Raw genomic sequence first — 5,440 nt, forward strand, 5'->3', positions numbered from 1 at the left:
CTGCCAAACACCTAATGCAACACAGGATGGTCCCTAACATCAAGGAGTCATCCAGCCCAAATAGCCATAGCGCTGAGATTGGAAAACCCTGGGTAACATGGACCAGTGTGTGATCTGCCCTCATCTAGAATTTGTGCCTGATTTTCTGCCACTGCTACCTTTTAGCCAGATGGACTTTTCAGTTCCTCCAGCATCTGAAGCACTCTCCTACCTCATAGATGTTGCCTTTGTCTTTTATCTTGCCTAGATAAAAGGCAAGTAAAGCTCTCACCAGGATATATACATTTTATTTTAACTACTCACATGTTACCCCCTCAGGAAAACTATTCTTGATCTTCCTATCTAGATGAACTGGCTGTGCAGTGCCTCTTTCAGAAACCTATCCATAGGAGGAAATTAGGGGATTTGAGAATAAATTCAGCCCATAGGAAGAAAAGTCTGGGCCAATAACTATGGCCTCATGGCCCCAGGTTCTAAGGGAACAAGAACTATTCTGAGAGTACAAGAAGTCTGTGCTAATCTACTCAAACTACCATAAGCAAATAACAAACATCAGTGGCTAAATGTACACATATATAGCTTAAACAATGGCCATTTATTTCTCAGAATTCTGGGGACTAGAAGTCAAAGAGAAAGGTGCCAGTACATTTGGTTCTTGATGAGGGCTCTCTTTCTGATTTGCAGACAGTCACCTTCTCATAGTGCCCTCACATGACGAGGGTGAGATCTCTCTCATCCTCTCCTTTTAAGGACACTAATCCCATCATGGGCCCCATCCTCATGGACTCATCTAATCATTACCTCCCAAAGACCACATCTAAATAGTATTACATTGGCCATTATAACTTCAACATAGGTGTTTTGTGTGACACATTCAATTTATAACAGGGTTTTTGTTTTTGTTTTGTTTGTTTGTTTTTAGGTTTTTGCCATGGGTCGTGGGTGCTTCCCAAGAGAGGAGAGAGACAGAAGTAAAATGAGAAATCACCCTCCAGAGGTTATGGCCACACCATAATCCTTTCTCCTCCATTCTCTTGTTGGGATTTTGGTCACACACACACATGAACCAGCATGATTTTCAAGTCAGCAGGTCTGAGGCTCAAATCACAGTCAGCCTCATGGGAATCCAGCTGCCATAACAACCATGACAACTGCTGGCCCCAGTAACAGGGTCTTTAATGTTTATCCTTAAGATATCTTGTTGGATATACTGATTGATGTGTTTATGTAGAAAAGATGTTTGGGTAACTATAAGATTATTATGGAAACTATGAGTTAAATTATTTTTTAAAAATAACTACCTCACTGTAATCTCTGTACACTTTCTAACTTTTCTTGCACTTTAATTATTTAATTTTGCTAAAGAAGGCCCAACAAAAATTCGTTAATACCAGTTGTATTTAATCATTCTATGGAAAAATATTTAAAAATTCTGCTCGATTTTCCAGGCAACAATATTATAGCTTGGTCAGTGGTTTTGTGGGAATTTTGTCTTGGTTTGCAAATACCTTTAGTTTCTTCTTGAAGAAAATTATATGTAGTTTTGGGGAAATATTATAAGAAACATAAAAAGGTTTTGAAACAACCTAAAATATAGGCCTTAGAGTCAATCAGATCAGCATGTGAATTCTGTCTTTCCTCGTTACAAAATAAGTGACTACAGTCCAATTGTTTGGTCTCTCACACCTCAGTTCACTCATTTGTAAATGGGAATAATAATAACATTTACTGTATAGGGCTATAATCAAAAGTAAATACATCGGTCAACAGGTGAACAGCTTATGTAAAGGCTCAGATCCACGTTGCCTGAGGTAGTTGTTTATATCTGTTTTCCCAGTTTATTCAAAAGCATCATTTTTCGTTCCCCAAAATGAAATATTCAAAAGATAAGTTACGTTTACAAATAATACGATACTAAGGCTATACCTATCGTATCCGTTTCCTGTGACTTCTCATCATTTACGGAAAGCTCAGATCATGATCAGATTAGATCTCAAAAGGAAAAAAAAATCAAAAAAGACAAAATCAAACCTAGTGAACAAGTACATTTCAAGTTTCCCTCGTGCTTAGTACTAGATTAGAAAACAAGGAATGCTTACACTCATCAGAAAATTCTAGTAAGAATATGTGCCTCATATGAATTACAACATGGTGTAGAGGGAAAAACCGATGAGATTCAAGCACTAACTTCTGAGGATTCTGGAAAGAAAGAAAACTTTTTAGGTTGATTAAGAATGGAAATGATTTCTTAGATAGTGGGCTGGCTGAATGCAGAGAGAAAAGCTGAGAGAATTCATAGCAATGGCCCACAACTACACCCCTTGAGGGAGAATTTTGCAAAAGTAGCCATTAGTTGATGATTGATTTCCTTGCCAAGGAAAGATGAGCAGTTCTTTCTTCTCATTTAGGGAGGATATTCACTTTTCTGATAAGAAACAAACAAAACAAAAAACATAAAATGGAAAAAGAAAAAGCAGGCTAATGATATTGGGTAAAATAACAGAAGAGTCCTTTGTAAAAAGGCTCTTTTACTTTTGCCAAAGGAGGGTGCACATAACTTGAAAATTGCACTCATTTCAAATGTCAGCCTTGGCAAAGTGCGGCGATGTTTACCTTCATTCAATTAGCAATTATTGTTTACATTTGCACATTACACCACTAATGATATGTCCTTATTACTAAACTGAAATCCCTCTATGAGATGCTGTAGAACGTGAACTTTGCGATAAAAAGAACAGCATAGTAAAAATCCTATTCATCAGAGTACTACCTTGGTCTGTAACTGATATCTTGCTGGATGATTTAACAAATATGATTTAACACAGTATTTTGAGGTCCTAGAATATCCTGGAAATGAAGAACTGGGCCTAGCTCACCACAGCAGGCTGCATTAGTTATCCTTAAGTCAATGTATTGATTTGGGAATTGCTTGTTTGTAAAATGTAAGAGAGTTGTCTAGAGACTACTGATTCGTGTTTGTATCTTTGTATCTTCTTTCCTTGCCAATCACAGTGAGCCTGAGACCTGCCATTGTAAACAGTTTTTTTCCTCAAAAATTGAAAACCACAGATGGCCTCAGACATCAAACTTGCCCTTTCAAATTTATCAATAGGCTTCTTTGTTTTAGAAGTGGGAGAATGCTTTCTTTCTGGGTGGAAAGATGAAGTGAGGCATCTCACAACGATAACCCATTTATTCCTAAGTAGTAAAGATGCTTGGCTACTCTGGGGCCGTGAGATGACACAGGGTTTCAGTCCGTGAGGCATGGGGGCTGCAATGTTTGAGTGTCAGTCAGATGTACTGAGAAGTAAGACTGAAATTAGGATAGCCTACCTCTGAGTTGTAATTTCAAAGCTGATTCAGTGTGATGTGTAATGCCATGTTTTATCTTTCTGTTTTCAACTGATTTCTACACTTTCGAGATCTTTGTGCCCACTTGTTTGATTTCTGCCCCCCCCCGTAGGATTACAAGAAAATTGAAAAGATATGGAGCATATCTATTATTTTTTATTTTGTTATGTTCTCATAAAGAAAGGAACAGTTTGGGAACTTATTTTTGCAGAACATATATTTTGAATGAAAGCCTGAAATTCGGCCTCAGTTGCCCAACTTCTCTGTAGATTCTGTATCCCCTGTATGGCTGGGATAATTCTGCCAAAGCCTTTCCTTCCTCCGTCTGCTAACCTAATCAAACATTTGCTCTCCTAAAACAAAGATGGAGCCAGGAAAGTTTTTCTTACATTTCAATTGCCACTTGAAACTGAAGACTCAATCTCTCCTGGATCATTTGAATACCTCATTTATGGTTGGCTTGTCCCCAAATTCATAGGTCATGGATGCTTTGAAAATTATCCTTAGCTCTTATGTAGAACAGAGGTTTTGGTTTCTAAAATGGAGTCTGCAAATGTGCTCAGCACAGCTCATGGTATGGGCCAGATCTGGTTTATAACGTGTCAGGTTGGCACCATTTAGGGATGGTGGGGATGCAAAATGTTCCTGGAGCCCCCCATCAAGGATACAATTGTTTCTAAGTTTCCGAGTTGAATGCTTCATTAAATGCTGGAGCATGTGCCATAATAGTGCTTCCAATTGCTGACTTAATATTTAGCTACCAAAATTCCTAAGACAAACACCTTGATGCCCCCCTCAGGTCTCCACAATTAGCCACATTTGCTAATCTTTCCCCATACATCTCAGTAGACAGAGAAGAATGCAAAGTTTTAATTTGCTAATCACCCTGTTGGAGAGGGGCTGTGGGGGGAGATGCTAATCGTCTGCAGACATCTGTAATGACCCTTGGACAAAACCGAGGAAAACTAAATCAAAGCTTTGACAAGGGCAGGAGAGCGGAAACAGAAGCCCTAATTGTGGCCATGTGAAGTGCACTTTCCCCTTTTGTATCTTTTGTGGTAGCATTGCACAATACTTTATAAAGTAACTTTTATGGACAGAACCAAAAATGACTTTTTCCATCTTCGGGGACACATGGTCAGACTTGATCTGTGAAATATGCGAAGAAGGACCGACATTATGGTGTAAATGGGGTAGACAAAAGGGTTTGGGTGAGCTTTTGCCAGTTAAATTTGGCTAACCTGCAGAAAGCCTATTGTCAAGCCAGCCATGCTTCACTGAGCTCTCTTCCCTCTTTATGGTTAAGTGAACCTCAAAACAATGACAAAGAAATATGCACTGAGTCACATATTCTAAGAAATAGACTGTACTCTCCTCAAATCAAAATAACGGCACTTTAATTCTTGGATTTTCCACATTTTCGTTGGTAAAGCTCCTACTTGCCTCCTCTGAATCTGTATCAGTTTCTGCAGTTCTGCCTAGGGGGGAAGCTTTGCAGGACACTGCCACTGTAGCCCTTGAAATATTAAGATGAACACCACGAGCAAAAGGTAAGCTGGCTTCCTCGCAGCCGTTTCAGTCTGTGTCTTTGCTTGCAAAAGTTTACGTTTTCTTGGTTGAAAGTAGCTTTGTTTAATATCCATCCTGTGTCAAATAAACTATGGTGTTTGCTGTTTTTAATGGCTGAAGTATGGGAGGGAAAAAAGAAAAAGTAAATGTGATGCCACTCCACGAATAAAACAAAGTAAAAAGCCCTGGGTTTTTCACTTCAGTAAGTAGACACATGCTGACATAACTGTCAGAGCTGAGTGTTATGTCCTCCAAAAGGCAAAGTGAATGAAAAAAAAGTTTTCTGATTTTCCTAACTTCAGAAGTGAATTTTTTGAGTGCTTGTTTTTGGATTTTTTTTTTCCTTTTTCTTTTTTGAACTTGCTTCTGAGGATGAAATTGCTACACTGTTACATAATTTGATAATGAGCACATATAAATATTTTCTAAAATTAAAAGAGCTGCCAATTATGTGAATATCTTCCCATTCCTCTCTGTTCTCTCTTGTGATTAAAATAACTTTTATAAATGGACAGTTTAG

This window comes from Tupaia chinensis, unplaced genomic scaffold, assembly GCF_000334495.1.
Source record: "Tupaia chinensis unplaced genomic scaffold, TupChi_1.0 Scaffold144276_1, whole genome shotgun sequence".
NCBI lineage: Eukaryota > Metazoa > Chordata > Mammalia > Scandentia > Tupaiidae > Tupaia > Tupaia belangeri.